This window comes from Pongo abelii, chromosome 4, assembly GCF_028885655.2.
Source record: "Pongo abelii isolate AG06213 chromosome 4, NHGRI_mPonAbe1-v2.0_pri, whole genome shotgun sequence".
NCBI classification, from domain to species: Eukaryota; Metazoa; Chordata; class Mammalia; order Primates; family Hominidae; genus Pongo; species Pongo abelii.
In genome coordinates, this window is record NC_071989.2 from 65333481 (window position 1) to 65347440 (window position 13960).

A 13960-nucleotide genomic window follows, 5' to 3' on the forward strand; every position below is an offset into this window, starting at 1 on the left:
ATCTGTTATAGTGACCTGTCATCAGTGATCTTTGACGTTACTATTGTAATTGTTTTGGGTCCCATGGACCACATCCACAGAAGATGATGAATTTAAATGGATAAATGTGTTCTCTGACTGCTCCGCTGACCAACCAGTCCCCCATCTCTCTCCCTCTCCTCAGGCCTCCTTATTCCTTGAGACACAACAATATTGAAATTAGGCCAATTAATAACCCTACAATGTTCTTTGAGTATTCAAGTGAAAGGAAGAGTCACAAGCCTCTCACTTTAAATCAAAAGCTAGAAATGATTAAGCTCAATGAGGAAGGCATGTTGAAAGCTAAAACAGACCAGAAACGAGGCCTCTTGTGTCAGTTAGTCAAGTTGTGAATGCAAAGAAAAGTTCTTGAAGGAAATTAAAAGTGCTACTCCAGTGAACACATGAATGGTAAGAAAGAGAAACAGCTTTATTGCAGATATGGAGAAAGTTTTAGTGGCCTGGATAAAAGACCAATCTAGCCACCACATTTCCTTAAGCCAAAGCCTAATCCAGAGGAAGCCCCTAACTTTCTCCAAGTCTGTGAAGTCTGAGAGAAATGAGGAAGACGCAAAATAAAAGTTTGAAGCTAGCAAAGGTTATTTCATGAGGTTTAAGGAGAGAAGCCATCTCTATAACATAAAAATGGAAGTGAAGCAGGAAGTGCTGTTGGAGAAGCTGCAGCAAGTTATCCAGCAGATCTAGCTAAGGTCATTGATGAACGTGGCTATGCTAAACAACAGATTTGCAATGTAGATAAAACAGCCTTCTACTGGGAGAAGATGCCACCTAGGACTTTCATAGCTGGAGAAGGGATGTCACTGCCCAGCTTCAGTGCTTCAAAGGACTCTTGTTAGGGGCCAATGCAGCTGATGACTTGGAGTTGAAGCCAGTGCTCATTTACCATTCCAAAACCTGAAGTCTCTTAACAATTATGTTAAATCTACTCTGCCTCAGCTCTATAAATGGAATAACAAAGCCTGGATGGTAGCAAATCTATTTACAATATGGTTTATTGAATATTTTAAGCCTACTATTGAGACCTACTGGTCAGAAAGAAAAGTTCCTTTCAAAACAATATGGACAATACATTGTCAATGAGCAGTAATATTTTGAAATGAATCATTTTTTCTAAGCAAGAGCTCTGATAGAGATGTACAAGGAGATTAATGTTGTTTTCATGCCTGTAACACAGCACCCATTCTGCAGCCCATGGATCAAGGAGTAATTTTGACTTTCAAGTCTTGTTATTTATGACATACATTTTGCAGGGCTATAGCCTCCATAGATAGTGATTCCTCTGATGGATCTGGGCAAAGTAAGTTGAAAACCTTTGCTCTATTAGTTTCTGCCAGAGAAAATAAAAAAATAAGAAAAACTCTGGAAATAATTCACTATTCAAGATACCATTAAAATCATTCATGATTCGTGGCTCACGCCTGTAATCCCAGCACTTTGGGAGGCTGAGGCGGGCGGATCATGAAGTCAGGAGATTGAGACCATCCTGGCTAACATGGTGAAACCCCATCTCTACTAAAAATACAAAAAAATTAGCCGGGCCTGGTGGCAGGCGCTTGTAGTCCCAGCTACTCAGGAGGTTGAGGCAGGAGAATGGTGTGAACCCAGGTGGCAGAGCTTGCAGTGAGCCAAGATTGTGCCACTGCACTCTAGTCTGGGTGACAGAGTGAGACTCCATCTCAAAAAAAAAAAATAAATAAATAAATAAATTCATGATTCATTGAAGGAGGTAAAAATATCAACACTAATAGGAGTTTGGAAGAAGTTAATTTCAGCTCTCCAAACAGGAGTTTTGAAGAAGTCTTAGAGGAGTTCAGAACTTCAGTAGAGGAAGTAACTGCAGATGTAGCAGAAATAGCAGAGAACTAGAGTTAGAAGTGAAGCCTGAAGATATGATTAAATTGTTGCAATCTCATGATAAACCTTGAATGGATGAAGAGTTGCTTCTTATGGATGAGTAAAGAAAGTGATTTATTGAGATCGTATCTACTCTTGGTGAAGACACTGTGAATATTGTTGAAATGACAACAAAGGATTTAGAATATTACATAAATTTAGTTGATAAAGCAGTGGTAGGGTTGGAGAGAATTGACTCCAGTTTTGAAAGAATTTCTACCGTGGGTAAAATGCTATCAAACCGTATCACATGTTACAGATACATCTTTTATGAAAGAAGGAGTCAATTGATGGAGCAAACTTTATTTTTGTCTTATTTTAAGAACTTGCCATAGCTACCCCAACCTTCAGTGGCCACCACCCAGATCAGTCAGCAGCCATCAGCATTGAAGCAAGACCCTCTACCAGCAAAAAGATGGCTGAAAGCTCAGATGATCGTTAGCTTTTCTTTAGCAATAAAGTATTTTTAAAATAAGTTATGCACATTTTTAGACAAAATGCTATTGCATACTTAATAGATTACAGTACAGCGTAAACCTAACTTTTACATGCATTGGGAAACCAAAAGTTTGTATAACTCACTTTTTGCAATATTCACTTTGTTTCAGTGGTCTGGAAACAAACCCACTGTATCCCCAAGGTATACCTGTATTAGGTCAATAGACAAAATTAGAATGCACATGCTAGATTAATAGAAAGCACACACACATGTTGAGGGAGAGAGACACACAGAGAGAGAGAGAGAGAGAGGGAGGGAAGGAGTGAGAGAGACAGAAAGAGCAAATGATAAAGCAAATGGGGCAAAATGTTAACATTAGATGAATCTGAGTAAAAGGCATACAAGTGTTTTTTTTTATATGATTCTTATTTTTACAACATTTCTATAAGTTTGAAATTATTTTTGAAAAATTTAGGCCAGGCGCAGTGACTCACACCTGTAATCCCAGCACTTTGAGAGGCCGATGCAGGTGGATCACCTGAAGTCAGGAGTTCGAGACCAGCCTGGCCAACATGGCGAAACCCCGTCTCTACTAAAAATACAAAAATTAACCAGGCATGGTGGCAGGCACCTGTAATCCCAGCTAAGTGGGAGGCTGGGGCAGGAGAATCGCTTAAACCCCAGAGGTGGAGGTTGCAGTGAGCTGAGATTGTGCCACTGCACTCCAGCCTGGGGGATAGAGCAAGACTCTGCCTCCAAAAAAAAAAAAAAAAAAAGAAAAATTTAAAATAATTTGAATACTGTTGAATATTATATGCATATATCTTAAGTTCTGAGAGCACAATTAGAAATGGAAGTACTTTCCATGTATACTGGAATGACTTCCCTTCTCTTCCTCCCTCAATATACCTGATAAAATAAGAATAGGCTCATTAATGAGCAAGTGCCATTCTTAGGTTTCACAAAGAGAAAACAAAGAGCCCTTATTAAGCACACAAACCTACATATTGATTGAAGGTAAATATTAGGGTTCATGACTTTAAAAGATAAATCAGAAAATCTGACATGTAGATCATTCATGATATAAGGGAATTCTAAAACACAATTCAGCAGACCCTGCATTAAATGACCAACAGAGATTTACAAGTGCATTAATCATGTGACTCCTGGTTAGTGGTCTTAGCCCCACCCATATGCCACCTTTTGCACCCACCTTTGACCTCAGTGCATCCATACCTTCACCTTCTCATCTTGTCCCACATTTGGTGATGAGTGAGATGTTTGTCTCATGCTTATTTTGTAATAAAAAAACAGCTACAAGTTTATTGTATTTTCTTTTAGACTCCATATCCATTTTGGTTAAAATATCCTTGTATCAAAATAGTGGTATCAAAGGGAAAATCCATGAATATCAGGTACCCAGCACAGTTACTTAGTTCTGGAACTGTGGAGTTAGTGAGTAGAGATGACAGGAAGAGCTCAGTGTGGTGGCCCAGCTGCCTGCTGCACTGGAGGCTGAGCTGAGGGAGAGCCTCCTGAAGCTGATCCAATGAGTTGTGGGAAACATCAGGGTTGATTCAGATGTGGTTGCCCAAGTGAGTCTCTATTCTCTCCGGATACCACTCAAGGGTCCTTCCTCTTGGGATGCATACTCTGGCAAGAAGCACCCTCCCCCAGGACAGTTAGGTGGTCCTGTGGTGAAGAATACTGATGGCTGTGAAGGGTAATTTTTTGGATAAGCTCAGCCAGGGGCTTCCTTCTGTAGAGTCCATAAGAGGAGCCATAAAGGGTGGAAGGAAAGGGATGCTCAGGTTATTGGGGGCACAACCTGTCCTAGGGGATAACAGATGGAGGCCACAGCACACTCCAGAATGGACTGGTCTATCACACACTTTCTCAGGAGTTGGTTGGTTGGAAGAAGGCAGCATCACAAAGAAGGGGGCAGAGAAAGGTGGGGGTCAAACACACTTGCCTAGACTTATTCAGGAGCGATCAAGAAAACTGAAAGAGGCTGGGCACAGTGGCTCATGCCTGTACTCCCAGCACTTTGGGAGGCCGAGGAAGGCGGATCACCTGAGGTCAGGAGTTCAAGACCAGCCTGGCCAAAAGGTGAAACCCTGTCTCTACAAAAATACGAAAATTAGACGGTCATGATGGTGGGCGTCTGTAATCCCAGCTACTTCGGAGGCTGAGGCAGGAGAATTGCTTGAACCCAGGAGGCAGAGGTTGAGCCAAGATCACGCCATTGCACTCCAGCCAGGGTAACAGAGTGAGACTCCATCTCAAAAAACAAAACAAAACAAAACAAAACAAAACACTGAAACAAACATGCTTGCCTAGACTTGTTCAGGAGTGGTCAAGAACAGGAAAAAAAGATTCTTCTCCCATCTCTCTTTCCCTCTGATCCTCTTTCTTGACCAAGAGAAGGAGAAGGCTAAGCATTTTCTCAAAGGCAACATATAATTTGCTTCTAAACGAGTGCTGGTTTGCCAGCTAGTTTTTATTTATCTGGACTGTCAATCTGAAAATCAATCACAGAATTATCCTCAATGTTCCTGGGTTTACTCCAGGCTCCCATTCAAGATCTCTGAGCCTGAACTCAGCAACTGAGCCCAAATCATTCCCTTTCCTTTCCTATCTCCTATGCTTGCCTTTCAAAACTCCTTTCAGAGGACTCCTTTGTCCAAAACACCATTCAAAATTTGCTTATTCTTCCTTTGGATGCATCTGGTTGTCATGCCAGATTTTTAACTTTTGCTTTTTCAGCAAAGCACAGATCTTTTTGTCTAGCATTCCCATTTTAGATGAGCAGTTGGATTTAAAACCTGCACATTGAGGGAGGTTCCAAGATGGCCAAATAGGAACAGCTCCAGTCTACAGCTCCCAGCGTGAACGATGCAGAAGACAGGTGATTTTTGCGTTTCCAACTGAGGTACCAGGTTCATCTCACCGGGGCTTGTCAGACAGTGGGTGCAGGACAGTGGATGCAGCCCACCGAGTGTGACCTGAAGCCAGGTGAGGCATCGCCTCACCCGATAAGCGCAAGGGGTCAGGGAATTCCCTTTCCTAGCCAAGGGAAGCAGTGACAGATGGCACCTGGAAAATTGGGTTACTCCCACCCTAATACTGCGCTTTTCCAACCATCTTAGGAAATGGCACACCAGGAGATTATATCCCGTGCCTGGCTCAGAGGGTCCCACACCCACAGAGCCTTGCTCACTGCTAGCACAGCACTCTGAGATCGAACTGCAAGGCAGCAGCGAGGCTGGGGGAAGGGCATGTGCCTTTGCTGAGGCTTGAGTAGGTAAATAAAGCAGCTAGGAAGCTCGAACTGGGTGGAGCCCACCTCAGTTCAAGGGGGCCTGCCTGCCTCTGTAGACTCCACCTCTGAGGGCAGGGCATAGCTGAACAAAAGGCAGAAGAAACTTCTGCAGACTTAATTGTCCTTGTCTGACAGCTTTGAAGAGAGTAGTGGTTCTCCCAGCACAGAGTTTGAGATCTGAGCACAGATATACTGCCTCCTCAAGTGGGTCCCTGACCCCCGAGTAGCCTAACTGGGAGGCACCTCCCAGTAGGGGCTGACTGACACCTCATATAGCCAGGTGCCTCTCTGAGACTAAGCTTCCAGAGGAAGGATCAGGAAGCAACATTTGCCGTTCTGCAATATTTGAGGTTCTGCAGCCTCCACTGGTGATACCAGGCAAACAGGGTCTGGAGTGGACCTCCAGCAAACTCCAACAGACCTGCAGCTGAGGATCCTGACTGTTAGAAGGAAAACTAACAAACAGAAAGGACATCCACACCAAAACCCCATCTGTATGTCACCATCATCAAAGACCAAAGGTAGATAAAACCACAAAGATTGGGAGAAACCAGAGCAGAAAAGCTGAAAATTCTAAAAATCAGACAGCCTCTTCTCCTCCAAAGGAATGCAGCTCCTCACCAGCAATGGAACAAAGCTGGACAGAGAATGACTTTGATGAGTTGAGAGAAGAAGGCTTCAGAAGATCGGGAATAACAAACTTCTCTGAGCTAAAGGAGGTGTTCGAACCCATCACAAAGAAGCTAAAAACCTTGAAAAAAGATTGGATGAATGGCTAACTAGAATAAACAGCATAGCGAAGACCTTAAATGCCTTGATGGAGCTGAAAACCAAGGCACAAGAACTACGTGACACATGCACAAGCTTCAGTAGCTGATTCGATCAACTGGAAGAAAGGGTATCAGTGATTGAAGATCAAATGAATGAAATGAAGCAAAAAGACAAGATAACAGAAAAAAGAGTGAAAAGAAATGAACAAAGCCTCCAAGAAATATGGGACTATGTGAAAAGACCAAATCTACATCTGATTTGTGTACCTGAAAGTGACAGGGGGAATGGAACCAAGTTGGAAAACACTCTTCAGGATATTATCCAGGAGAACTTCCCCAACCTAGGAAGGCAGGCCAACATTCAAATTGGGGAAATACAGAGAACGCCATGAAGATACTCCTCAAGAAGAGCAACTCCAAGACACATAATTGTCAGGTTCACCAAAGTTGAAATGAAGGAAAAAATGTTAAGGGCAGCCAGAGAGAAAGGTTGGGTTACCCACAAAGGGAAGCCCATCAGACTAACAGCTGATCTCTTGGCAGAAACTCTACAAGCCAGAAGAGAGTGGGGGCCAATATTCAACATTCTTAAAGGAAAGAATTTTCAACCCAGAATTTCATATCCAGCCAAACTAAGCTTCATAAGTGAAGGAGAAATAAAATACTTTACAGATAAGCAAATGCTGAGAGATTTTGTCACCACCAGGCCTGCCCTACAAGAACTCCTGAAGGAAGCACTAAACATGGGAAGGAACAACTGGTACCAGCCACTGCAAAAACATGACAAATTGTAAAGACCATTGATGCTAGGAAGAAACTGCATCAACTAACAAGCAAAATAACCAGCTAACATCATAATGACAGGATCAAATTCACACATAACAATATTAACCTTAAATGTAAATGGGCTAAATGCTCCAATTAAAAGACACAGACTGGCAAGTTGGATAAAGAGTCAAGACCCATCAGTGTGCTGTATTCAGGAGACCCATCTCACATGCAGAGACACACATAGGCTCAAAATAAAGGGATGGAGGAAGATCTACCAAGCAAATGGAAAACAAAAAAAGGCAGGGGTTGCAATCCTAGTCTCTGATAAAACAGACTTTAAACCAACAAAGATCAGAAGAGACAAAGAAGGCCATTACATAATGATAAAGGGATCAATTCAACAAGAAGAGCTAACTATCCTAAATATATATGCACCCAATACAGGAGCACACAGATTCATAAAGCAAGTCCTTAGAGAACTACAAAGAGACTTAGACTCCCACACAATAATAATGGGAGGCTTTAACACCCCACTGTCAACATTAGACAGATCAACGAGACAGAAAGTTTACAAGGATATCCGGGAATTGAACTCAGCTCTGCACCGAGCAGACCTAATAGACATCTACAGAACTGTCCACCCCAAATCAACAGAATATACATTATTCTCAACACCACCTTGCACTTATTCCAAAATTGACCACATAGTTGGAAGTAAAGCACTCCTCAGCAAATGTAAAAGAACAGAAATTATAACAAATTGTCTCTCAGACCACAGTGCAACCAAACTAGAACTCAGGATTAAGAAACTCACTCAAAACTGCTCAACTACATGGAAACTGAACAACCTGCTCCTGAATGACTACTGGGTACATAACGAAATGAAGGCAGAAAAAAAGATGTTCTTTGAAACCGACGAGAACAAAGACACAACATACCAGAATCTCTGGGACACATTTAAAGCAGTGTGTAGAGGGAAATTTATAGCAATAAATGCCCACAACAGAAAGCAGGAAAGATCTAAAATGGACACCCTAACATCACAATTAAAAGAACTAGAGAAGCGAGAGCAAACACAATCAAAAGCTAGCAGAAGGCAAGAAATAACTAAGATTAGAGCAGAACTGAAGGAGATAGAGACACAAAAAACCCTTCAAAAAATCAATGAATCCAGGAGCTGCTTTTTTGAAAAGATCAACAAAATTGATAGACCGCTAGCAAGACTAATAAAGAAGAAAAGAGAGAAGAATCAAACAGATGCAATAAAAAATGATAAAGGGGATATCACCACTGATCCCATGGAGATACAAACTACCATCAGAGAATAGTATAAACACCTCTATGCAAATAAACTAGAAAATCTAGAAGAAATGGATAAATTCCTGGACACATACACCCTCCCAAGACTAAACCAGGAAGAAGTTGAATCCCTGAATAGACCAATAACAGGCTCTGAAATTGAGGCAATAATTAATAGCCTACCAGCCAAAAAAAGTCGAGGACCAGACAGATTCACAGCCGAATTCTAACAGAGATACAAAGAGGAGCTGGTACCATTCCTTCTGAAACTATTTCAATCAATAGAAAAAGAGGGAATCCTCCCTAACTCATTTTATGAGGCCAGCATCATCCTGATACCAAAGCCTGGCAGAGACACAACAAAAAAAGAGAATTTTAGACCAATATCCCTGATGAACATTGATGCAAAAATCCTCAATAAAATACTGGCAAACCGAATCCAGCAGCACATCAAGAAGCTTATCCACCATGATCAAGTTGGCTTCATCCCTGGTATGCAAGGCTGGTTCAACACACACAAATCAATAAATGTAATCCATCATATAAACAGAACCAAAGACAAAAACCACAAGATTATCTCAATAGATGCAGAAAAGGCCTTCGACAAAATTCAACAGCCCTTCATGCTAAAAACTCTCAATAAATTAGGTATTGATTGGACGTATCTCAAAATAATGAGAGCTATTTATGATAAACCCACAGCCAATATCATACTGAATGGACCAAAACTGGAAGCAATCCCTTTGAAAACTGGCACAAGACAGGGATGCCCTCTCTCACCACTCCTATTCAACATAGTGTTGGAAGTTCTGGCCAGGGCAATCAGGCAGGAGAAATAAATAAAGAGTATTCAGTTAGGAAAACAGGAAGTCAAATTGTCCCTGTTTGCAGATGACATGATTGTATATTTAGAAAACCCCATCGTCTCAGCCCCAAATCTCCTTAAGCTGATAAGCAACTTCAGCAAAGTCTCAGGATACAAAATCAATGTGCAAAAATCACAAGCATTCCTATACAACAATAACAGACAAACAGAGAGCCAAATCATGAGTGAACTCCCATTCACAATTGCTTCAAAGAGAATAAGATACATAGGAAACCAACTTACAAGGGATGTGAAGGACCTCTTCAAGGAGAATTACAAACCACTGCTCAACGAAATAAAAGAGGACACAAACAAATGGAAGAACATTCCATGCTCATGGATAGGAAGAATCAATATCATGAAAATGGCCTTACTGCCCAAGGTAATTTATAGATTCAATGCCATCCCCATCAAGCTACCAATGACTTTCTTCACAGAATTGGAAAAAACTACTTTAAAGTTCATATGGAACCAAAAAAGAGCCCACATTGCCAAGTCAATCCTAAGCAAAAAGAACAAAGCTAGAGGCATCATGCTACCTGACTTCAATCTATACTACAAGGCTACAGTAACCAAAACAGCATGGTACTGGTACCAAAACAGAGATATAGACCAATGGAACAGAACAGAGCCCTCTGAAATAATACCACACATCTACAACCATCTGATCTTTGACAAACCTGACAAAAACAAGAAATGAGGAAAGGATTCCCTATTTAATAAATGGTGCTGGGAAAACTGGTAGCCATATGTAGAAAGCTGAAACTGGATCCCTTCCTTATGGCTGATACAAAAATTAATTCAAGATGGATTAAAGACTTAAAAACCCTAGAAGAAAACTTAGGCAATACCATTCAGGACATAGGCATGGGCAAGGACTTCATGTCTAAAACACCAAAAGCAATGGCAACAAAAGCCAAAATTGACAAATGGGACCTAATTAAACTAAAGAGCTTCTGCACAGCAAAAGAAACTACCATCAGAGTGAACAGGCCACCTACAGAATGGGAGAAAATTTTTCCAATCTACTCATCTGACAAAGGGCTAATATCCAGAATCTACAATGAACTTAAACTAATTGACAAGAAAAAATCAAACAACCCCATCCAAAAGTGGGTGAAGGATATGAACAGACACTTCTCAAAAGAAGACATTTATGCAGCCAACAGACACAGGAAAAATGCTCATAATCACTGGCCATCAGAGAAATGCAAACCAAAACCACAATGAGATACCATCTCATACCAGTTAGAATGGCAATCATTAAAAAGTCAGGAAACAACAGGTGCTGGAGAGGATGTGGAGAAATAGGAACACTTTTACACAGTTGGTGGGACTGTAAACTAGTTCAACCATTGCGGAAGACAGTGTGGTGATTTGTCAAGGATCTAGAACTAGAAATACCATTTGACTCAGCCATCCCATTACTGGGTGTATACCCAAAGGATTATAAATCATGCTGCTATAAAGACACATGCACATGTATGTTTATTGCAGCACTATTCCCAATAGCAAAGACTTGGAACCAACCCAAATGTCCATCAATGATAGACTGGATTAAGAAAATGTGGCACATATACACCATGGAATACTATGCAGCCATAAAAAATGATGAGTTCATGTCCTTTGTAGGGATATGGATGAAGCTGGAAACCATCATTCTGAGCAAACTATCGCAAGGACAGAAAACCAAACACTGCATGTTCTCACTCATAGGTGGGAATTGAACAATGAGAACACTTGGACACAGGGTGGGGAACACCACACACCGGGGCCTGTTGTGGGGTGGGGGGACGGGGGAGGGGGGAGGGATAGCATTAGGAGATATACCTAATGTAAATGATGAGTTAATGGGTGCAGCATACCAATATGGCACATGTATATACATATGTAACAAACCTGCACATTGTGCACATGTACCCTAGAACTTAAAGTATAAAAAAAACAAAAAACAAACAGAAAAACCCCTGCACATCTGTGTGTGGGAACTTTAAAAATCCACAACACAATGGAATAAGAGCTGGATTGTGAAAATAAATGTTTCATTAATTTGATTTTTCATTGATGTCTTTTTTTTTATTAAACCTTATTGCTGGCCAAGGAAAAGACATTCTGCAGTAGAAAGAATACGGGTTTTAAGTGAAACAGATTTAGCTTGGAATCCTAGCTTTGCTGTTTTACTTTGTGGTAACATTGGGTAGGTCATAACCTTTTTGAATTTCCTCATCGATAAAAGGGGGTCATACTCTGAAGCTGATATGAGGATTATATGAGCTAGTCTGTGTGCAGTCCTTAGGACAGAGCCTGGCTCTGCTAAATGCTCCATAAACATTCCCTCTTGTCAATATGTATCCATGTAAAGCCCTGCAGAGTCTGCACCAAACAGATGCTCCCCTCCCTTCCCCCACCTCTTACTTGCCAATTTTTCTTGTAGCTTAAATGAGAATGGATTTTACCAAAAACCGAGTCACAGTGTTGTGTGCTTTCTGGGATCTGACCTCTTCTCACTCCCTGCAGTGGGTTAAATGGTGGCCCTAAAGATATGTTCTAACCTCTAATCCTGGAACCTGTGGCTATTCCCTTATATGGCAAGAGAGTAACTATGACCTTATATCTGAAAGGATGTGATTAAGCCAAGGACTTTGAGAGGAGGAGTTCATCCTGGATTATCTGGGTGGTCCCTAAATGCAATCACATGCATCCTTAAAGGAGAGGCAGAGGAACTGTGAGACAGGTACACAGAGGAGCGACGCACACAGACGAGGCCAAGTGAAGATGGTGGCAGAGACCAGAGTGATGAGGCCACAGCAGCCAAGGCTGGAAGGACCAGGGAAGATTCTTTCCTAAAGGTTCTAGGAGTAGGCCCCCGCTGACTTTTTTTTTTTTTTTGAGGTGGAGTCTCACTCTGTCAGCCAGGCTAGAGTGCAGTGGCGCGATCTTGGCTCACTGCAACCTCCACCTCCTAAGTTCAAGCAATTCTTGTGTCTCAGCCTCCCAAGTAGCTGGGACTACAGGCGCGTGACACCACATCCAGCTAATTTTTTATTTTTACTAGAGACAGGGTTTCACCATGTTGGCCAGGCTGGTCTCAAACTCTTGATCCTAGGTGATCTGCCCACCTTGGCTTCCCAAAGTGCTGAGATTACAGGCATGAGCCACTGCGCCTGGCCTGCTGCTGACATCTTGATTTCAGACTTTTGGGCACCAGAACTGTGAGAGGATAAATTTCTGTTGTTTTAAGCTACCCAGCTTGTGAGAATTGGTTACAGCAGCCCAGAGACAATCACACACTGTATTAATCTGGGCTAGAAGACAAAGCCCTTCCTCTCCTTTTCCAGCAACTTGACAAGAGAAACGACCTGTGCAAAAGGGTGGTCCACAGGCCACACAGGTGCGTGGAAACACACCGCTCAGCCTGGTCAGGCATATTTCCTCAGAGACCCTGGCAGGGCCAGGCCCTCCTCACCCCCAACAACACAGAGGAGTGGGTGAGGCCCTGAGGCTACCCCCTCCACCCACCGATCCCTCGCCTTTTTTTTTTTTTTTTCCTGTTTTCTCTCTCAGGTTTGGGATTCTTTCAGGTGCAGCAAAACTTTTCTTTCCACAAGTCGTGACAAAGCTTATAATGCAAGTATCTTCAGTTACATAATATGTAGACTTTAGCAGGAACCTCTGTGTTCTGTAGTAAATGGCTTTACTACAGGTCGCTTCCTGTGTGTGTGGGCTTTGAGAGGGAACACAGCCAGAAAGCACACGTGGGACCAGAAGAGATGTTGCTATGGTGAAAGCTGAAAGCACAAAAGAGAGTCGAGAGTTCTGAAGACCCAGGCTTCCTCCCTCACAGTTTTGCAAAGCCAGCCAGAGACCATGCCCCTGGCCAGTCAAATGATCTGATTGTTAGGACTTCCAGCAGCTCTGTGAATATGTAATATAGTATTATCCACATTCACAGTCAAGGAGACAGAAGCCAGTGGAGATCAACTAGTTTGTGCAAGTTCATGTAACTAGGAAGAGGGCAGAGACAGGACTCGAGCAAATGACCATCTGTCACCAAGACCCTGGCATGCCTCATTGCCTCTAGCTAAAGAGAAATATAGGAAAATGCATGTGGAGGGATTCAGGCTTACCAAATCCACCTTGTTGGAGCCCTGAAGGTCCTTCTGCATCATATTCTTCCACCATTCTCTGGGCCACCATGACCCAGAGTCAGTGCTAGGCCTGGGATTGGCCATGTACAGGAAGCTTCCTATTGCCCTGTTGTATGGATGGAGAACACCTGGGCCTCAGTCCCCTCTGTTGCTATTTAGTGGGTTGTTGTTATTATTATTAGGAAGAACCCAACTTTGAACCTTTCTGTGCTTTAGTTCCCGCATCTGAAATGTGGAAGAGGGGTAGGTTGGATGACTGGTTCTCCATCTTTGCTGTCCATGAGAACTTCCCAAGGATTATTGGTTGGGCCAACCACTGCAGTTAAACTGGAATCTCCCTGGGTGGGATGCAAGCATCAGCATTTTCAGAATTTCTTCAGATGATTCTTTTTTCTTTTTTTTGAGACAGAGTCT